At 44.5% G+C, this 21,537-nt stretch overlaps 1 protein-coding gene and 1 pseudogene across 3 annotated transcripts in view; both read left to right on the top strand.

The window, feature by feature from the left end:
* LOC126336356 (kinesin-like protein KIF13A) overlaps window positions 1-21,537 on the top strand; it is a 1,265,558-nt gene that overhangs the window by 7,882 nt on the left and 1,236,139 nt on the right. The window lies entirely within an intron of this gene.
* Window positions 1,378-1,495, top strand: LOC126337427 (5S ribosomal RNA; annotated as a pseudogene).

The raw sequence follows: 21,537 nt of genomic DNA, 5'->3' as shown, positions 1-21,537 counted from the left end.
ACAGCGAGGGAAAAACGACTGCCTACATGCTTCCGTGAAGAAGTCCCATACTGCTTGAAAAAGTGTAAGTTACCTGCACCGCCGTACTAGGCAAGGTCCTAGTGGAGGTGGTTTGCCATTGCCTTCCTCCGACCGTAATGGGAATGAATGATGATGATGACGTCGACGACACTGTCATCTCGAGGCAGGTGAAAATCCCTGACCCCGCCGGGAATCGAACCCGGGACCCCGTGATCGGGAAGCGAGAACGCTACCGCGAGACCACGAGCTCCGTATGAGCCCGAATTTCTATCCTTTTACCTTCGTTATCCTTACGCGCATTGTATGTTGGCGTCAGCAGAATCGTTCGACAGTCAGCTTCGAATGCGGAGTTTCTAAATTTTCCCAACAGTATTTTCGAAAAGAGGTCACCTTCTCTCCATGGACTCCCATTTAAGTTCACGAAGCATGTTTGTAACACCTGCGTGTTGTTCGAACCTACCTGTAACAAACCTAGCAGCCCGCCTCTGAATTGCTTCAATGTCTTCCTTCATTCCGAACTAGTACGGATCCCAAACAATCGAGCAGTTCTCAAGAATAGGTCGCACCACCGTCCTATATGCGGTCTCCTTTACAGGTGAACCACTCTTTCCCAAAGTTCACCCAATAAAGCGAAATCTACCATTCGCCTTCCCTAACACAGTTGTAGCATGTTCGCTCCTTTTCATATCGCTTTGCAACGTTACGCCGAGATATTTAAACGACTTGACTTAGTCAAGCAGGACACTAGCAATACTGTATTCGAACATTACAGGTTTGTTCTCCCTACTCATCCTCATTAGCTTCATTTTTCCACATGTAGGATTAGTTGCCATTCATCACACAAAATGGAAATGTTGCCTAAGTCGTATCTTCCTACAGTCACTCAACTTCGACGCCTTGCCGTACACGATGGGATTATCAGCAAACAACCGCAGATTGCCGCGCACCCTGTCCGCCAAATCATTTATGTATCTAGAGAACAACAGCGGTCCTGTGAAACTTCCCTGGGGGACTCCTGACGATACTCTTGACTTTGTACTCTCGCCGTCGACGACAACATACTGGGTTCTATTATTTAAGAAGTTTTCAAGTCACATATCTGTGGACTGGACTATTTCCGTAAGCTCGTACGTATATCAGCTTGCAATAGGACACCATGTCAAATGCTTCCGGAAATATAGAAATATGCAATCTGCCTGTTGCCCTTCATCCATAGTTCGCAGTATAATTTGTGAGAAAAGGAGATTGTTTCGCACGATCGATACTTTCTAAAGCCACGCTGATTCTTGGACATCATCTACTTAGTTCATTCATTCATTCATTCATTCATTCATTCATTTTTCTATCTATCGGTATCGCAACGGCCTTGCCGCAGTGGATACACCGGTCCCCGTGAGATCACCGAAGTTAAGCGCTGTCGGGCGTGGTCGGCACTTGGATGGGTGACCACCCAGGCCGCCATGAGCTGTTGCCATTTTTCGGGTGCACTCAGCCTAATGATGCCATTTGAGCAGCTACTCGACCGAATAGTAGCGGCTTCGGTCAAGAATACCATCATAACGACCGGGAGAGCGGTGTGCTGACCCCACGCCCCCTCCAATCCGCAACCTCCACTGAGGATGACACGGCGGTCGGATGGTCCCGGTAGGTCACTCGTGGCCTGACGACGGAGTGCTGAAAAATCTATAGGCATAGGTCTGTTTGCATGTTTCCATGGCACCGTGTAAGCCAAAGCTACAGTGACGGAATAAAAAATAGCAACATCTAGGACGAGTTGTGTGACAAACGGAAGTTGGTAGGCGTGTTCCTACATCTGAAACATGACGTCTATTCATATTTCGCGCCAGTCGCTCGAGAGTGGCACCATTAACGCCACTGTGAGGATGCAAATCATTTTTGCTTGAAATTTCCGCTGTAATAGTCGTTAGTTACGTTTGACATTGACCGTGGTGAGTTGTTGATAGTAAAGAATGCCTTTAGGGCAACAGAGATGCCACTATCGACACCTTACCGAGTTTGGAGGTCGTGTAATAGGGCTACGAGAAGCTGAATGTTCCTTCTGTCATACTGCAGAAAAATCTGGCAGGAATGTCGCCACTTCACATGATTGCTGGCAGTGGTGATCACGAAAATCTACGGTCACAGGAAGAGCTGGCTCCAGACGGCCATGTGGCACTACCGAGAGGGAAGACTATCGTGCTCGCCGTATGCCTCTGGCGCATCGTACTGCATCTGCAGCAGCAGTCTGAGTAGATGTTAGCTGCACAGTGACAAAACGAACTGTTACAAATGGTTACTTCAAGGACAGCTCCGAGGCACTCGCCCTGTAGCGTGCATTCCACTGACTCCAAACCACCGCCATTTGCGACTTCAGTGGTGTCAAGCGAGAGCTCACTGGAAGGCAGGGTGGAGGTCTGTTGTTTTTTCTGGTGAAAGCCGGTTGTGCCTCGGTGCCGATGATGGCCACGTATTGATTAGAAGGGAGCTAATTAATGGCCTGCAACCAACCTTTCTCCGTGCTAGACACACTGGAGCTACACCTGGAGTTAGTCTGGGGTGTGATTTCGTTTGACAGTAGGAACACTCTCGTGGTAATCCCACGCACCCTCACTGCAAAATTGTGGGTCATTCTAGTGATTCGACCATTTCTGCTGCTATTCGTGAACAGTATTACAGGGAGTGTTTTGCAACAGGCATGGAACTCTACCCCACAAACTGACATCTGACATCTGTACAACACAATGCGTGCACGTCTGCATGCTTGCATTCAACATTCTGGCGGTTACACTGGTTATTAAGGTACAAGCATTTCACGTTTTCAATGGCTTATCTTGGGCTTACATTAACCTGCGATCTTTGCAATGTTAATCATTTAAATATGCTATGTAGACAAATATATTCCCGAAATTTCATTACTCTACATTATTTTTTCGTGTTGCGATTTTTTTTCGTGTAGTGTACTTCGTCGTGAAATGAGACTGTGTATTTTGCATTATGGTGATTAGAATATTGACCAACAGAGAATTGGAGAAATAATAAAACACGAAACAGAGCATAAGAATAAATACCTCATTACAAAGGAAAATTCTCGACTGTTGCGAGGAACTCCTGTATCGAACAGCAGCAGTTGGCTACAAGGAAACCTTCAACTTGAATTTGAGTACTTAGGGTTTACCACTAAATTCTTTCGAGTTATGCTGGAAGCCTATTAAAAATCAAACCTGTTGATCAGTGCTCACCTTTCTGTAAAATGCTTAAAGAAGTATTATGGAGTGTATATCGTTCCTCCGTCTAGTGTTCACTGGGTGAGTGTTGCAATTTCTTCGGTATGAGTCAATTCTGTCAACAACGAATCCCATGTTGGGACATGTGTTTAGGGATGGCAGAATTAGGTTCGGTTAGGGAATTTGAACTGTCGATACTATTTCGCGGGATTAGTATTTATAAACGTGATCACTGATGAAATACGGGAGATCCCGGGAAATACGGGAGAGGTGGTCACACTTGTTCCTATAATGTCATAACTTTAGACTCCCGTGGCCGAGACGAGGCTCGAACTATCGACATTCGATTTTCGAGATAGTAAAATTAAAATCTTATGTTTGTTGTGAGCCCATTTGAGAGGCCCAGTCGCGTAATTGGAAAATCTAGGGAGGTAGCACATTGGCAAAATCACTGGACTTGGATTCGGGAGAACCGCGGTTGAAATTGTCGTCCGGTTACCCAGATTTAGGTTTCTTTTGTGATTCGTTTCAGTCGCTTTAGACAAATGCCAAAGGCCTTTAAAAAGGACGCAGTCGAAACCCTTTGCCAGTCGGAGCTAGTTCTCCGTTTCTAACGACGGGACATTGAACCCTAATTTGCATTTCTAACTACAAAGGTTTTACTTCCTCGCAAAGTGCAGGAGAGTTGCTTCTTACGTCTACGGTGTTTGTCAGTGTGATGCGTCCTTGCAGCGGTTTATCATTTTTGTGTTGTTGACGATGAGAGACAGAAGGGAGCACTCAAGCAAGGTAGCTACGTCTGCGAAGTCTGGAACAGTAGCTGAGTGATAATGACGGAAGTAAAGCTATAAGGTGGAGTTGAGCTCAGTCGGTAAGAACACTGCTCGTGAAACCCGACAGAGTTTTAACCTGCCGAGAATTTCGGAACCTCACACACACTGCCGCAGAGTGAAATATTTGTTCTAAGAATACTCTGATCAAACGTATCCGGACACCTACCAGATGAGGTACTGATTTTGGATTCCGAAGTTTGCAGCGAAGCCGACGTTCTAACTCATCTCAAAGGTGCTCCATTGGTTTGTGTCGTGACTCTGGATGGGCCAGTCCATTTCAGCAGTGTTACTGTCCTCGAACCATTGCCTCGCAGATACAGCCTTATGACAGGCAGCCTCTTCATGCCGGTACAAACAGTCAGTGTCTCTGAACTGTTTTTCTACTGTAGGCAGTACAAAATACTGTAAAAGGTGTTCATATCCGTTCGCATTTACCCTTTTCTTAAGTGCAATAAGGGACCAACATTCTAACCACGGAAAACTACTGCATACCACACCGTAACACCACCACCTCACAAGCTTCACTATACGTGATAGCAAGTAAAGTTCCCCAGGCATTCTCCAAACCCATCGGATTGCGTAGAGTGTAGCATGACTCATAATTCCAAAATCAACCGTTTCCAGTGTCCCACTACAAGTGGCGTCGTTCTTTCATCACCTCAAGCGTTCCTTAGCATTGATCGCAGAAATTCATGGCTTTGACGAGCTACTCTGTACCCCTTCTTTTTCACTCCCTAAGCACAGTTACTGTGCTAGCTGGATTGCAGGTAGCAGTTCGGAACTCAAGAGTGATCCCTTGTGCTGATTTTATTCGATTTTCTTAAAACTATTCTCTGCAGTGCGCGACGGTCCCTGTTCATCGGTACATGAGGCCTGGCTAGTCTTGATTCAACTGTGGTTCTTCCTTCGCGCTTCCACTTAACGATCACGTCACCAGCAGTCGAGTTGGGTAGCTTAGAAGGTTTGGAACGTCCGTGATGGTTTTGTTACTCGGGTGACGTACAGTGGCCACAGTACCATTAAAATTACTTGATAGTTGACAGTTCACGCGTTGGAGCTGTTTTTCTCCAGTCAGAATGCTCGGTGTTACGCCGTTGCCATTTGCCACAGCAGTTTGTCAGTTCATTTCCAATTCCTTGTCTGGCTTTCTTTCTTGATGTACGATGTTTGATACACAGCACTAACCGAACCCCACTGGATCCTTCCGCACAGGATGCGATTTAGCGTCAGATGTACAATTATCGTAATCACAGAGATCGGATTGCTTTAGAAAGAGTAGCACAACATTGAGTAAAACCGAATTTTAGGAGGTTGCAGTTCATCGTCACATTTGGGTCTTTGGATTCAAAGAAATATGACGCCAAGTAGTCTACTAGCGTAATGCAGTGGATAGCGTAAAAGCCCGACGTAGGTTCGAATTTCGGCACATGTAGTGAAATGTTTTTATTTCTAAATCTAATCGAAATACATTATTTTTGTTTAGTTAATTGATTTAAATGTATTTTTTATTTCTAATACTTCGCAACGTCATTTTAATCACCATATTTTCTTATTTGTCGTTATTTTTTCTTCCTGTCATTCTGTTTTCGTTTGCAATCTGTGTCGCCTGTAATCTCCAATCAAGTGTCAAATAGGTCTGCTCGTTGGTTGGTAACACTGCAGCATATCAGCGTGAGGCTAATTTCAAGTCACCAGTGATAATGAGAAATCGCGGTTTGCTTTTAGCATTGAAATGAGTTTACTTCCGGAGGTTAGTCATAATCGCCGAGAACGAAGCCATCATGATTTGGTTCTGCCGCAGGTTGACAGCCTTTTTTCTCTGAGCCGTTGCAGGTGAGGGGTTGTGGTTAGCTTAGCACATGAGTTTAAATTCAGGGCTGCAAGAAGAGTCGCCTGTAGCAGTTTAGTCGTTGCTCGCTTAAAATCAGATGTCTCATGACGGCCCCTTCCAGCAGTGTTCCGCATTATACATTAACACAGCATTTGTGAAGTGCCGTTTTTTGCCCACGTGGGCGGGGGTTGGGCTGTCAGCGGTATAGTATTTCACTCTTCAGCCAAATGATCTTTTTAAAAACTTAGTAATAATAATTCGAAACAATATGTGGGGCTCTTTTATACTTTTAATTAAAAATCAGACACAGCTAAAAAAAAGAATTATACATTTGAAAAACACGTTGCAAGAAGGTGAAATTCTTCTGATAAAAAAACACAAGCAACGTGCTTTCACTTAAAACTCGAGGGACATGCACGTGGTGAGAAGTATAGTCGGAGGAAAGAGTGTTTCATAGGGTTGAGGGATGTGGGTAAAATGATAGGTGTTAGGTAAGTAAGAAAATTATGCAGATGATGGATAGGAGCTGATGTTGTTAGTGGGAAGTACAGTCGGTGGGAAAGACAGAGGGTGAGAAGTGGTGAGATATGTGGCGGGGTAGTGTTAAAAGAGGAGAGACATGGGGATGGATGGAGAGGGAAAAGAAGAGATGATCCCTGATGTGGAGTGGGATATGTGGGTGAAGAGTTAAAGTTGATAGGAGGGATAAACATCGGGACGAATCTCATTGTTTGGGAGGATTTGGTTGAAGTTGCATAGGGGTAGGTTTCGGAGTGTGTAGGTGTAGGGACGGGGACGTGTGTTTGTGAAGGCGAGGCAGCGTACCAGGGTCGGTGACCAGAGGGGACACAATGGGATTGTGAGAATCTAATATGCGGATAGTATAGGAGATGCGTAGGTGTTCGATGTGGGTGAGGAGGAGAGGGAATTTGATGAGATAGTAGAAGATCCGTCAGGGGGAAGGTAAACGGATGCGGAAAGAGAGACGGGGTGCATGGCGCTCGAAGATTAGGATTTTGGTGGGGCGGAGATCCAGGCAGCATTTGCATAGCAGAGGAGATCCACTGTGTTTTTGTGTCGCCTATAACCGAGCGCTAGCCGGCAGCTGGTGTGGCAACATTGTAGCGGCAAGTGACAGACGTCAATTGTCAAGTAATTTTAATCGGACTATAGGTCATGTTCGAAGTCAGCGAGCTCTACTTACAGATCCATTTTGCTGTTACTGTATCGCTGCTGACAAAAGAGCACTCCCCGCCTCCTTTTATATTGGCGGGTCGTCCTATCGCGACATCTAGTGGTGGTTTCCGCATTACGCAGAGGTGTCCAGGTGCTTTTGAACAGATAGTGTGTGTGGACCTATAGTGAAAGCGGTAAATCGGGATACCGCAATGGTTAAGACAATAGACTAGCATTCACTAGCAGCGTTCTATCCGTGTTTCCGTTAATTCAGTTGCCATGGCAGATCCTTGGAAAGGACTAGGCCGATTACCTACTTTATTTTTGCTGTATCCTAGTCGTAACAATCCATCCATCCTCACTGGCGGTTTATTATGACACAGGCGCTTCAGTCTGGAACCGCTCTTCTGCTACGGTCGCAGGTTCGAATCCTGCCTCGGGCATGGATGTGTGTGATGTCGTTAGGTTAGTTAGGTTTAAGTAGTTCTAAGTCTAGGGGACTGATGACCTCATATGTTAAGTCCCATAGTGCTTAGGGCCATTTGAACAATTTGTTGTACCACTAAGTAGTTTTCGAGCCTTTGCAGAGTCGCCAGCAGAGGAGGAGCTGCTGGAACATTATTTTCTGGATCATATTTGCTAGAGTCGTGGTGCTGGCGAAAATTTCGGAAATTCAGGCATAAATTTCATTGTAAACGACCATCACACTTAAGATGCTAGATTGTACTTTTTGCTTCATTGCGTTAAATATCTAGAAGCATAGATAATAGATGCATGTGGAAATTCAAAGCTGCAAACGTGTGCCTACTTGGACAAAATAAACAAATAGACTGAAATATGTACCAAACATGTAAAGAGTGAATAATGAGTTACTAGCGCCGCGCGGGCTGGCCGCCTTGCCACGGTTCGCGCTGCTGTTTCCGTTGGAGGTTCGAGTCCTCCCTTCGGCATAGGTGCGTGTGCTGTCCTTAGCGTCAGTTCAAGTTACAAGTAGTGTGTAAGCCAAGGGGTCGATGAACTCTGCAGTTTGGTTCCCATAGGAACTTATCACAAATGTAATAAATAATAATTTAGTTACTAGCGTATTTGAGAGATACAGATGTCAGTGGGAAACTGTAGGCGTGTGCATGACTAGAACTTCTCTCTGTGGAGCCGTGGCACTATAAAATAATAAACAACAGAACAGTTACAGGTGAAATATGAGAGTGAAATAGTTGTTCCATGAATAAAAGAGCGAAAGAGTTAGGAACATAACACGGCGGTCAGAAATGAACATGGAAAGTTGGAGTGTACATTAATTGAATCCACGTTGGGTATTGTGAGTCTACCCTTACGTTCAGAACAAATAAATACAACAATAATGTGTGATAAGTACGACCTAGATACACTAGACTCGCTGATCCGGCCCTCAGCAGTCTGGCCTCTCAGTAATCCGGCGCACATCCAAAAACACATGCACTCTGCGCAACAACGCAGAGTTAAACAATGCTTTGCATACTGTATTTGAAATTGTAGCTTTCGGAATCATGTCTTCTAAAAGGAAACATGTTACGCTGGACCTCAAGCAGAAACTCGAAATTTTAGGTAAGTTAAATCGAGGTTCTTCGCAGAAAGCCGTTGCTGCTGAGTTCAGTGTTGGCCGAGCAACTATTTATGGCATCAAAAAGAAAGATGATGATATTCGACAGTACTCAACACTAATGGATAATGAGTTGGGAAAACGGAACGTTATGCGAAAGAATAAGAATGAAGAACTGGACGTAGCCCTTTATAGATGGTTCTTACAACAACGCAGTAAAGGAAATTATTCCAGTCAGTGGCATTAAACAAACAACTTGGTGGTAGTAACTTGTTTGCAGCGAGCGATCGTTCGCTATCAAACTGGAAAAAATGACATGGCATTCCGCAGCTGACAGTCACCGGGGGAAAGTCGCTCAGCTAACGACGAGGATGCTGATGAGTTTGTAAGCAAGATACGGAAGATAATAGAGGAAGAAGATTTAACTGCTGATGCCTTGTATAATGCTGATGAAACATGACTCTTCTACAAGAGGCTTCCTTCAAAAACATTAGCTGCCAACAACGAGAAGGAAGCTCGTGGTTACAAGCCACAGAAACAGTACGTAAAATCAATGGCGTGTTGTAATGCAATGGGAGTCATAAACTAGCGCTTATGGTGATTGGAAAATCCCAACATCCACGTTGTTTTCAACACATTGACATAAATACTCTACCAGTGCAGTTTTCCGCTCAGAAGAAAGGGTGGATGGACAGACAAACATTTTCCCGGTTGTTCCATGCAACGTTTGTACCAGCAGTGAGAAGAGAGCTAAAGAAGAAAAAGCTTCTACTGAAAGCTATCCTTGTAATTGACATTGCCCCCAGTCGTCCTTCAGATGTTTTTCTGAAGTCCGATGGTATACAAGCACTCTTTCTCCCACCCAACGTGACAGCCCTAATTCAGCCCATGGACCAAGGAACTTTGGAATTAATTAAATGTCATTATCGACATTCACTTCTCGTCTCCTTGCTGAACGAAAGTGAAAACGACTCTATCGAGACTATGCTGAAGGCGTGGAAAGCAAATTAACATACATGATGTTGTTTTCCAAGCAGCCAAAGCATGGGATAAAATGGAGAGCGCTACCATAATGAAGAGCTGGAGAAAATTGGGGCCATCCATTGATGCCTAGTTGGATCCAGTAGTGACACAGGTGAGCCAGTCAATTCGGAATTGGCTATTACTTTGTTCACTGACATATTCCACAAACTTCCAGGAAGAGAAGAAATTGGTGATGAAGATGTAACTAAGTGGCTGAATGAGGGAAACTGTGATACGGACCGAAGTTTAACAGATGAAGAAATAAGCTAAAGCGTGGAAGAAAGTAATAATGAAAGTGATGAAGAGGACACAGGAGGAGAGAGAGCATGAAGCTTTCTCACGGTGCTGGTGCTGAGGCCTTCCTGGAGTACATTATGCAACAACCAGATACGTGCAGTACCGATGTAATGCTTGTTAAAGCGTTTGCGTGATAAAGCATTCCACAGCCGCGTATCATTGCCACAGTTAAAGATTAGGCACATGTTTCATAGTGAGTGATACCTCTGTATAGTTATGTACGGTACACTGTACACTCAAACACCAACTTTTCTTTGAAAATCAATATATTTTTGGATGTAATGAAGTATATCATCTGTGTTTTAAAATTGTATCCATCGGTTTGATAAAGTACAGTATACTATGTCCCCAATGTTTTCAAAATACAGTACTGACCATTAAAATTGCTACACCAAGAAGAAATGCAGATGATAAACGGGTATTCATTGGATAAAAATATTATACTGCAATTGACATGTGATTGCATTTTCGCGCAATTTGCATACATAGATCCTGAGAAATCAGTACCCACAATAACCACCTCTGGCCGTAATAACGGCCTTGATACGCCTCGGTATTGAGTCAAACAGAGCTTGGATGGCGTGTACAGGTACAGCTGCCCATGCAGCTTCAACACGATACCACAGTTCATCAAGAGTAGTTACTGGCGTAATGTGACGAGGCAGTTGCTCGGCCACGATTGACCAGACGTTTTCAATTGGTGAGAAATTTGGAGAACGTGCTGGTCAGGGCAGCAGTCGAACATTTCCTGTGTCCAGAAAGGCCCGTAACAGGACTTGCATTATCCTGCTGAAATGTAGGGTTTCGCAGGGATCGAATGAAGGGTAGAGTCACGGGTCGTAACACATCTGAAATGTAACTTCTGCTGTTCTAAGTGCCGTCAATGCGAAAAAGAGGTGACCGAGACGTGTAACCAATGGCAACCCCTACCATCACGCCGGGTGATACGCTAGTATGGCGATGAGGAATACACGCTTCCAATGTGCGTTCACCGCGATGTCGCCAAAGATGGATGCGACCATCATAATGCTGTAAACAGAACCTGGATTCATCCGAAAAAATGACATTTTGCCATTCGTACACCCATGTTCGTCGTTGAGTACACCATCGCAGGCGCTCCCGTCTGTGATGCAGCGTCGAGGGTAACTGCAGCCATGGTCTCAGAGCTGATAGTCCATGCTGCTGCAAACGTCGTCGAACTGTTCGTGCAGATGGTTCTCTTGCAAACGTCCTCATCTGTTGACTCAGGGATCGAGACGTGGCTGCACGATCCGTTACAGCCATGCAGATAAGATGCCTGTCATCTCGACTGCTAGTGATACGAGGCCGTTGGGATCCAGCACGGTATTCCACATTACCCTCCTGAACCCTCCGATTCCATATTTTGCTAACAGTCATTAGATCTCGACCAACGCGAGCAGCAGTGTCGCGTTACGATAAACCGCAATCTACAATCCGACCTTTATCTAAATTGGAAACGTGATGGTACGCATTTCTCCTCCTTACACGAGGCTCCACAACGTTTCACCAGGCAACGTCGGTCAACTACTGTTTGTGTATGAGAAATCGGTTGGAAACTTTCCTCATGTCAGCACGTTGTGGGTGTCGCCACCGGCGCCAACCTTGTGTGAATGCTCTGAAAAGCTAATCATTTGCGCATCACATGATCTTCTTCCTGTCGGTTAAATTTTGCGTCTGTATCAGGTCATCTTCGTGGTGTAGCAATTTTAATGGTCAGTATTGTAAATGAAAAACACTATAAAAGAACAGAATACATTTCAGACACTCAATAATCCGACACTTCCGCTAGTCCGGCACCTATTTGTGCCAGGAATGGCCGTATTAGCGATAGTCTAGTGTAGTTTAGACTTCAAAACTAATTTGTGTCCTATTAGCTAAATGCCAGTTAATCTTTGGACATTTCAATCGTGGGACGATTTCTCAAAAGTACCATGTTTGATAATTTTTTTTATGATCTCGCGTCCACTTAAAATTAAACATCTTCAAAATGTCTGTAATCCACGTAATAAGTGACTGTGGGAGCGCAGAGACAGGCACGTGCGAAACGGAAAACAGAGTCGCACGGCGGGCGCTTAATTTATGAGGACAGGCTCGGGTGTGTCCTGTAGACACTGAAGGGACGCGTGCCTGCCCGGACGTGCTTAATAAATAATGTCACACTCGCAGGACGTCACGAACCTGCTCAACACCATTCGCCGCCTGCAGCGACGAGCTATGGCTGCCCCACAAAGAGGGCTCCAGTTCTAGAGCATGTAGCTTATCAGGCCACGATATCTCTAATAACGAACGTATTACCATCCTACACCACGGTAAACCTCCCTGCGTATCATACGTCTGATTCAATACTAGGGACGTTCAGTACGTAGTGCAAAATTTTTTTCTGAAAGCAGGTCTGTTTTATTCAGGTTTCTAATACACCATATTATTCCCAATACCTTAGGCTACAGTGCCGTATTTTTCATCATAGTCTCCGTTCAACGCGACAGCCTTACGCCACATTACCACTCTACTGGTTGACGGCGGAACCAACGTCTTGCTGCATCAGCCACTTACTGCTCCCCACGGTGTTCTCTGGACCAAACAGATGGAAGTCATAAGGTACGAGATCCGTGCTGTGGAGTGAATGAGGAAGAAGAGTCCAGTGAAGTTCTGTGAGCTCCTCTCGGGTGGGCAGACTCATGTGAGGCCTTGGTTGTCATGGAGAAGTTCACTTGCTTTGTTGTGGCGACGAATACGCTGAAGTCGTTTCTTCAATTTTCTGGGGACAGCACAGTACACTTCAGGGTTGATCGTTGCGCGGCATGAGGGAGAAAATCAAGCAGAATAACCCCTTCACAGTCCCAGAAGCCCACCACGCAGGCGTTACCGGCTAAGTGTGCGGGTTTGAACTTTTTCTTCGGAGAAGAGGTGGTGTGGCGCCACTCTATTGATTGCCATTTTGTTTCCGGTTCGAAGTTACGAACCCATGTTTCATCGCCCGTGACTGTAGCACAAAAAAGTCACGATTAGCCGCGTAACGCTCAAGCAGTTCCGCACCGATGGTCGGTCCTTCGGGTCTTTATGGTCTTCTGTTAGGCGGCAGGGGTTCCAGCGGGTCCAACAGGTGTACGAGTGGGTCTGCACTACCAACACAGACGTCCAGTTCAGCAGTGAAGTGTTATGTCATCCGTGAATGAGTGTGTCCACACTTCCGACATTGCAGACTGCGCGATCTTGTTGCGATGAAGGTAAACGCCTCGCCCAACGACTCACCGTGCTTTTGTTCACTGCCTGGTCTCTGTAGACATTCTGCAAGCCCCTGTATCTGCTGTGCTCTGGTTTCCCGCCAAAAGAAATTAAATGACAGCTCTCTGCTTTTGACGCATCTCTGTTACAGACGCCATTTTGAAGACTACGTATAGCGCCACCACCTGTCGAAATGTCGTGATACTGTAAGTGCTCAAGTGGAAATGTCCCTCAACAAATTCTGCATTTTTTTCGAACCGAAACTGGCTGATGAAAAAATGCGTTGCAATACTTATTGAACGCCCATCGTACATACAATGCATAAACGAGGAAGGTCTGCTTTTTAGTTGGGAATATCATGTGCTTCCCTTGCCGCGTTACATGGCCCCATTGCCACAAGAGCGCCTGAATCGCAGTGAGCAGTGGGTACAGCATTTTGGCTCATCAGCATTTCTAGTAATAATAAAGAAATGTGCTCTTCTTGGAGTCGACTGGCGGATCGTTGTGCAGTAACTAGTGGTAGCGGGCAGTCAGATACGTGGCTAATTAAGGCCGACATCTCTGTGTGGTCCGGGTAATAAGCTCGCCCCGGGCCGTCTCATTAGGTGCCGCAACGTTGCAGCAGCAAAGACGGCGCTGCACCAGTCGCGGGGACAGTCACTGTCCTGTGCGCCCGCGCCCGCACTGTGTACTGCGGACAATTGCAGTTCCGTGCAACTCTCATTACAGCAGCAAGTGCTGTGCGAAACAGCTTAAGGCGTAGCGGCGGAATAGCTCTAATCAGGTGACGTTATGAGATAAGCTGGTGGCAGTCTCGCGGCATTTCACGTAAAATATAGCACAGAGAAAATGGCGTAGGAAAATATTATGCAGCAGTTTGGGCGGGCGTTGTTCATTTCTGACATTGATATGATCAACTACATTGTGCATGTGAGCTGAAGGAAGTTGAACAGAAGTATTTTGTGAGAGCTCGCGACCATTCCAGTCTCAGGGAATAAAACATTCCTTTCCGTGTACAGCGCCCTTCAAAAGTTAAGCATGATAGGGAGAAGAACCTTGTAATTCTCCATCACATGACTCTACTGATTGTGTCTGTTTCCGTTAGGTACCTTGTCGTGGACGGCGATCGCTTGTCGGAGGCGAGGGTGTCGTGAAGGAAGTGTGATAGGACCGCTCTTGTTCCCTGTCTACATGGACGATGTGACCGGTAGGGTTAGCAACAGTCTGCGACTGTTTACTGAAGATGCTGTAGTGTGCGGGAAAGTGTCGTAGTCGTGACTGTAGGAGAACACGAGATGACCTGGACAGAATTTCTATGTATCTGATAGGTGGCACCTTGACCTAAATGTACAAAAGTTACGGTTAATGCAGATGGGTACTAAAAACGATTCTGTAACGTTCGAATACAGTATTAGTGGTCTGCTGCTTGACACTCACCTTCGTTAGCCATAAGCGACGTAAAATGGAACGAACACGTAAGATAGGTTGTAGGGATGATGAACGGTCGACTTGGGTTTATTTGGAGAATTCTGGGAAAGGGTAGCTCATCTGTAGAGGAGATAGCGTAAAGAATACGTGTGCTACTAATTATTGAATGTCTGGAATCCCCACATTGACGGATTAAAGGAAGAAGTCGGATCAGTTTGTGGCGTGCTGCTAGATTTGTTACCGGTGCGTTCGATCAACACGCGAGTGTTGCGGAAATGCTACTTGAATTCAGAATACCGGAAGAGAGTAAAACGTTCTTTTCGCGAAACACTGTGGAATAATTTTAGAGAAGCGGCTTTTGCGACAGACTGCAGAACGATGCTACTGCCACGAACGCGTAAAGTCAACAGAGCCAAGGTAGCGAAATCATGGCTCATGCGTAAGTAAACACAGTAATTTTCCCCTCGCTCCATTTGCGAGTGGCACAGGGAAAGAAATGACTGGCAGTCATAGAAGGAACCCTCCGCCAGGCACCGTGCAACTACACCGTATTATTGCTTTTCGAATGCGTGTTCAGTTGTAGATTCAGAGGCAATAATAAGCAGCTGTACACTACACCCATAACATCAGTCATATTTGCACTTTGGTTGTGAGTTTTGTTCACTGGTGATGTTTACAGCCGAATACCATAAAGAAACCTTGCAAGACAGAATCCTGCTTGTGTTTTGGCTAATTTACAGGCGACGTTCAGCAGTCTCTGGTGATAACACATCCATGACCATGACTCTTCACAGAACGTTCTGCAATAGTCGCTAGTATCCCATTTCATTCAAAAGTCAGTAATCGGATGTATAACATTGTCTTATCAGTTTCTTAAACTGTTCTATACTCTTGTATCGTAGTCTTCTCTTGTATCGTAGTCTTCTCTTGTATCGTAGACCTCATCAATGTCTGCCTCTGTGTTGATCTCAATAGCGGAGCCGCAGCGCAATTCGACTTTTGTGCCCCAACGGCTGTGCTTGAGCCCAGTAAACCACAAATAATATGAAATTGCCGTGCAGACACCTCAGATAAACTAATTTTGTTTCGATCTTTGCAGCTGTGTAACAAAATTAAAATGTTATCGGCAAAAAAAAATGTTTTGACAGCGTTCTGTACGTCAAGTGCAACGATTTCATATGAGTGCTGATAATATCGGCATACCGTATGCACTTCACGCTTCCACGTTTCTCTCTAATCCCCACCTCGTCATCCACAAAAAATAAACTTTTCAAGATTCATGCGTGCCAGCACGATAATTTCCCCGCTTATTTTAGAAACTTGATCTGATTTATCAGTGTACCTTCATAAGTGTAGACCTACAGTTTTACACGGAACTCAATACGTAGTACAATTTGTAGTCTGCAAATAACCAAAGCTTCAGAACTGATAAGACATATTAACCCATCAATCCTCTAAGCAACAGTGGTTTCTGCCTCAGATCACCGTTTTTCTGCTTATGTTTTGAATATCTGTGCCTTTCGCCAAGTTTCGAATTGTGGGATTGTGTTAAGGAAAAGTGTGAAATTGCTTTCAAACTTATGTGAAATTATGGGGGGTTGAAAACTGTAAGTGCCAGTAGTTCCAAAGCGGTGCAGACTCTAAAACTTGAAATTTTTTTTCCTAAGAATTCCATATGTGGGGAGCAAGATGACGTCGTAAGAAGCCCCTGTTAATTACGTACGGGAGTGGGGGAGAGCATCTCGCAACACAGACTTCTTTTGCTCTTGGCTGAGGTAGTTTGACTGCAGTTTTTAAACATCGATAATTTATTTGAAATAATGTTAATGTAATTAACATACTTTGAAACATTATTTTAAAATTTATTTATAATACACGATAACATAAAATTCCCATGCTAGGATAAAATCACAGAATTCTCTGAGATTTCATGAGATTCCTGAAATTCCCTGAGATTTCCCAGAATTTTCCCGGTAAAATGTAATTCCCTGAAAATTCCAAACTTTCCAGACGAATCGCCTCCGTGTAAAGTGAAACAACTGACTGTTTACTTTTTGCCATTTCGTCTTGTAATCGTATTTGGATGGTAAAGATTAATTTTGTAAAAAAAAATGTATATTTTTTGGTATGGTTGGGACTCAGAGGGTTAAGTGGTGTCACGGGTATATTCGTCTATGGCCTCTCGCTCTAAGGTGGTTCGTCAGTTATATCCGTCCTCAGCATTCTGTGGTTTGTAGCTGAAGCCGCGTATCAACTGAGCGTCGCAACGGTCCCGGCAGCGTTGGCTGTTGTGCCCCGTGCAGTGGATACAGTGGTGCAGCCCGCGGCTGTCGCGATCGAACATGCCGCGCAGCGATCCGAAGCGGAACGATCTAACGTATCGCAGCAAAGAGATTTCAGAATGCTCTGCTGCTACAGTCGAGACGGTAGCTCTCCTGGTCGTGCGCGGCCAAAATGATCAGCGAAGTGTGTCTTGCTCTAGTAGAACTCTGCAGAACATAAGGGGTGTTGTGGAACCAAATAACAGATACAGCCACAACAAAAAATACGCGTGAGGGTGCATGACAGCGAAATTAAGATGCCTGTTTAGGAACTGGAAAAGAAAAGAAATCTTTATTGGCTTCGTGCAGAAGATACAGAAAAAACCTTTCCCTCACAGTAGTCGCATCTCGGCTCTTGCCGTCTAGTTTTCTTATTTTTGGATCGATCAGTGCGTTTCATTGTTCGAAATCCTGTAACGGCGTTAGAGTAAAATTTTTAATTGTATCTTCCACCCCTTCGAAATTCATATCTTGCAGAGTTCTTTTTCCGTACTGCATTCTTTGGCGATAAGATTCTGTCATCCACCAACGTGCTTGTCGTTTCGATTTCATATTGTTTTAGATGTTTTACGCCATTATGAAGGCAGCCACTGCACTTGTCCTTTTCACGGTGTTGTCGCACGCACTTAGTAACCACCGATTAGCAGCGAAAGCCCGTCGCGAAGTGAAGCCGTATATCGACTGAGCGCAGCTGCCAAGGCTTAATGGAAATGATGAATTGCAGACCGCCAGGTGTTGTATTACTTAATGCTCCCTCCACCGTATGGTACCTCTCGTTAATCAATGTATTCTCCACCAGTTATAACGTTGTTCAATGTTTATACTAGAAAGGACACAAATTATGGCAGTCATTATTCTGAAGAAAAATTAACTTGTCGAATCGTTTTGGAGCTTGCTCACGATTTGCTCGGAAAAGGCTACTGTATTTATCACGAGAACTGATATCCTAATCCTTGACAAAGTAACTGGTAAGAATACCGATGGTTATGCCATTTCGACGTTCGTGCTACGATTGAAGTGAGTAACCGTGTTATATCTTCTGCGGTGTAGGAATTCCGGAGGACCGATTTCAATATTTCGGCCTCCTCTCTGCTATCTACGGTTTCGACGCCAGTATTGTCACTGAGTGAGTGAAAATTTTTACGCATTTGAGTGCTTCGGCCTTTTCTCTATTATTACAATGCGGAAAAATAGAAATGAGTTCTCTGAAACAGTAAAAAATGAAAAACTGCAAGAAGGCAAATAGGAAATGGCGTACAGAGACGAGCAAATGATGAAATGGAAAAACAAAAGAGAGATTGTTATGGTCATCACATTTCAAGAGGTAAGTTCAAAGAATGGCGCTGTGCAAAAGCCAAGTGGTTTCATGGACTGCAACAAGAATGTGTTAGGCTTGAGTAGGTGTAATTCCCAGTTGGAAAGCCAACAGTTGTGGTATCATGTGTCGATACGGATTGTCAACGGAATTGCAAGTTTCCGTCTGACGCCAGCAGCGATCGCGCGGGATCTGGCGGACCCAATGGTGCGCGCTCGCTGAGCCACGCATCCAGTGGCTCTGGACTACGAGCGCTCTCTGGTGCCGCGATATAGAACGGCAGGTGGCAGCCACTCAATTCACGTGCACTTGGAGCCTCTTCGCTTCGACACCATCATTACTGCTTACTATAGGAAGGCTCTTCCTTTTTGACAGTGATAGCTGGACTCTGTTTCTTGCTGCATTATTTTTGATGGGTCTTTGCAGACTTGGAGAAATAAAAGTTAAGTGTATCTTCTGTTTACTGAGTTAACTTGTTCGAAAATAACTTCTGCTCTTGTCCAGCTTTCCTACGGCGACAGTTACTGCAATATCCTGTAGCTCACCTCTCCGTGCATGAAATTGTACACAACACCAATTTGCCCAGAGCAGTATGGAGAAAATATCAGAATATTTTTCACTATTTATTGGAAATTTCAAGATTCCATTCGTAGGTTCTGTACAAAAATGTCAGCGAAAGAAAAGTAATTGAGTTTCATGACTAGCCTCGGAAAAAAAACTGGCCATCCTCTCCACAACGAGAGTCATCAATTGCATAACCACCTTGTACACCAAAAGCGACTCGTCTTACACCAAGGCATTTTCCAAAATTTTCACCAAGCACAAAGAAGAAAACACCAACAAGGAGGTGTGGATTACACGACAGAAGAGGCTCTTGGGAAGAGGCAGCTTATTCGTGTGCAGAATACAATCTTCCCCTCCGTGCAACACCATGTTGTAAAATATTTCACACGAAAAACGACCAGGAATTATGTGAAAATAAATGTCTCCTTAAATACATTCTGTTCCACGCTAATCCATTTTAATTTGATCCACAAACTAGAAACAACAAGACAATGTTTCAGTGAGTCATGCGTTTAGAGAAAATAGCATTTTTTGACGCGAATCGGTAGAGGCGCGGCCATTTTTGTTAGTGCGATGTGCAGGCCGCAGTTGGCGCTGAGGAAAGAGTACAGCAGGGTAGCGAGAGGGTTGTGATGTCAACTCCACAAGCGGATACTTTATTTTCAATTTTTACGTTACTAACATTGCAAATTAATCGAATTAATGCTCAGTATATTGTTTTTATTAATGCCGTCGTAAAAGGCATTAAAGGGAAAGGCAAAAGAAAATTTGGGATAACGGATAATTTCCAAGAAAAGATTGTACTTAAAGCGTCCATGAGGACTCTCCAAATAACTTTCCCAGAACGGATTGTAAATAAAGCACACGGGACTTATGTTGTCTTCATTTTGACCTTGTCCTGTCCTCGGTAGCTGCATGTGAACAGTAAATTCCCCTATTTTTGTGATCAATATCACCCCCAGAACGTGTAAATCATCGACTGTGAAATAATACAGTTATCTAATTTTACGAGGGCGTGCTGAAAACTGATGCCTCCGAATTTTTAAAATGAAAACTCTTACAGCTTATTAAATAAATCAAACTTTATTAACATTCTACTTGAAACTTCCTGGCAGATTAAAACTGTGTGCCCGACCGAGCCTCGAACTCGGGACCTTTGCCTTTCGCGGGCAAGTGCTCTACCAACTGAGCTACCGAAGCACGACTCACGCCCGGTACTCACAGCTTTACTTCTGCCAGTATCCGTCTCCTACCTTCCAAACTTTACAGAAGCTCTTCTGCGAACCATGCAGAACTAGCACTCCTGAAAGAAAGGATACTGCGGAGACATGGCTTAGCCACAGCCTGGGGGATGTTTCCAGAATGAGATTTTCACTCTGCAGCGGTCGGGCACACAGTTTTAATCTGCCAGGAAGTTTCATATCAGCGCACACTCCGCTGCAGAGTGAAAATCTCATTCTGGAAACATTCTACTTCTTTGTTTTTTATGTCTACATATTTATTTCTAAACATAGTCACCCTGGCGGCGAACACATTTCTCCGCCACTGTAGATTATTTGACTTTGTTGATAGTCACAACCGCACCTCATCTTGCACCGCTTCATCGCTATCAAATTGAAATCCTACAAGGTGTTCCTTAAGTTTTGGAAACAGATGAAAATGGGATGGGGCCAAATAGGGATTGTATGGAGGATGACCGATTACAGGGAACCCAAGACGTTGGGTTGTTGCAGATGTCGCAGCGCACATGTACGGTATACCATGGCATTGCTGAAGATGAGAGTGCTCCGTGTGTGGAAGATCTCTATTTCGTGCTTTCGGTTTTCTGAGCGTCTGTTTCTCACGCACCGACATAGATACGTCACACATCTCCACGTCACTCACTATAGTTTGGAGTCCTCTCGCGACAGGCGGTTGCAACGTGTATGAGCGAAGCAGGAAAACTCGACCGAGTACTATTCATGACATGTAATACCTTAACTGATATTGAGAACAGAACAAAAAAATTCGGAGGCATTACTTTTCAGCACGGCATCGTGTATGCGAAGTTCTCCCCTCCTGGAAATCTACTTGCAATACTTTTATTTTCATGCCTTTTATGAAAATATTAATAAAACCACATATTGGACATTATTTCGGTTTATTTGCAGTGTAAGTAACGTAAAAACTGAAAATGAAGTTTCTACATAGAGAACTGCTCCAAGAACCTCGGATTACTGTCCTGTATTCTTTCTGCATCGTCCAGCCGCTACCTGGTAACTAGTTTTAACATAAATGCCACATGTCTCGCCCGATCCGCTCCAGGAATGCCATTTATAGTGTTCCGTACCTCAATTCGTAAAAACCTCACCCTTACTCAGGATCGCTTTGTCTGTCTGTCTGACTGACTGACTGACTGACTGACAAGAACACTTTCTCGCAGTAACGGGTAGATGTATCAAGTTAATATTTACGTAAGGTGCTAAGGTCTACAGTCCCTTTGCGATGTAAAAACATTAAAGCTTCTATGTCGGTGCAGTCAGAAGACATGGCCATTTGTCACAAATTCCGATACTCGCAAATTAACCCATCAAAACCTATAGGATACTTCGCGTTGACCTGGAATCATGAAGTATGGCACGAAGCAAGGTTTCATAGTACAATTAAAGGGAAAAAAATAAAATTTGTTAAATTTTAGTT

The sequence above is a fragment of the Schistocerca gregaria genome, chromosome 2 (genome assembly GCF_023897955.1).
Source record: "Schistocerca gregaria isolate iqSchGreg1 chromosome 2, iqSchGreg1.2, whole genome shotgun sequence".
NCBI classification, from domain to species: Eukaryota; Metazoa; Arthropoda; class Insecta; order Orthoptera; family Acrididae; genus Schistocerca; species Schistocerca gregaria.
The sequence above is the reverse complement of the archived record's forward strand: the minus strand, read 5'-3'. Positions and strand labels throughout refer to the sequence as shown.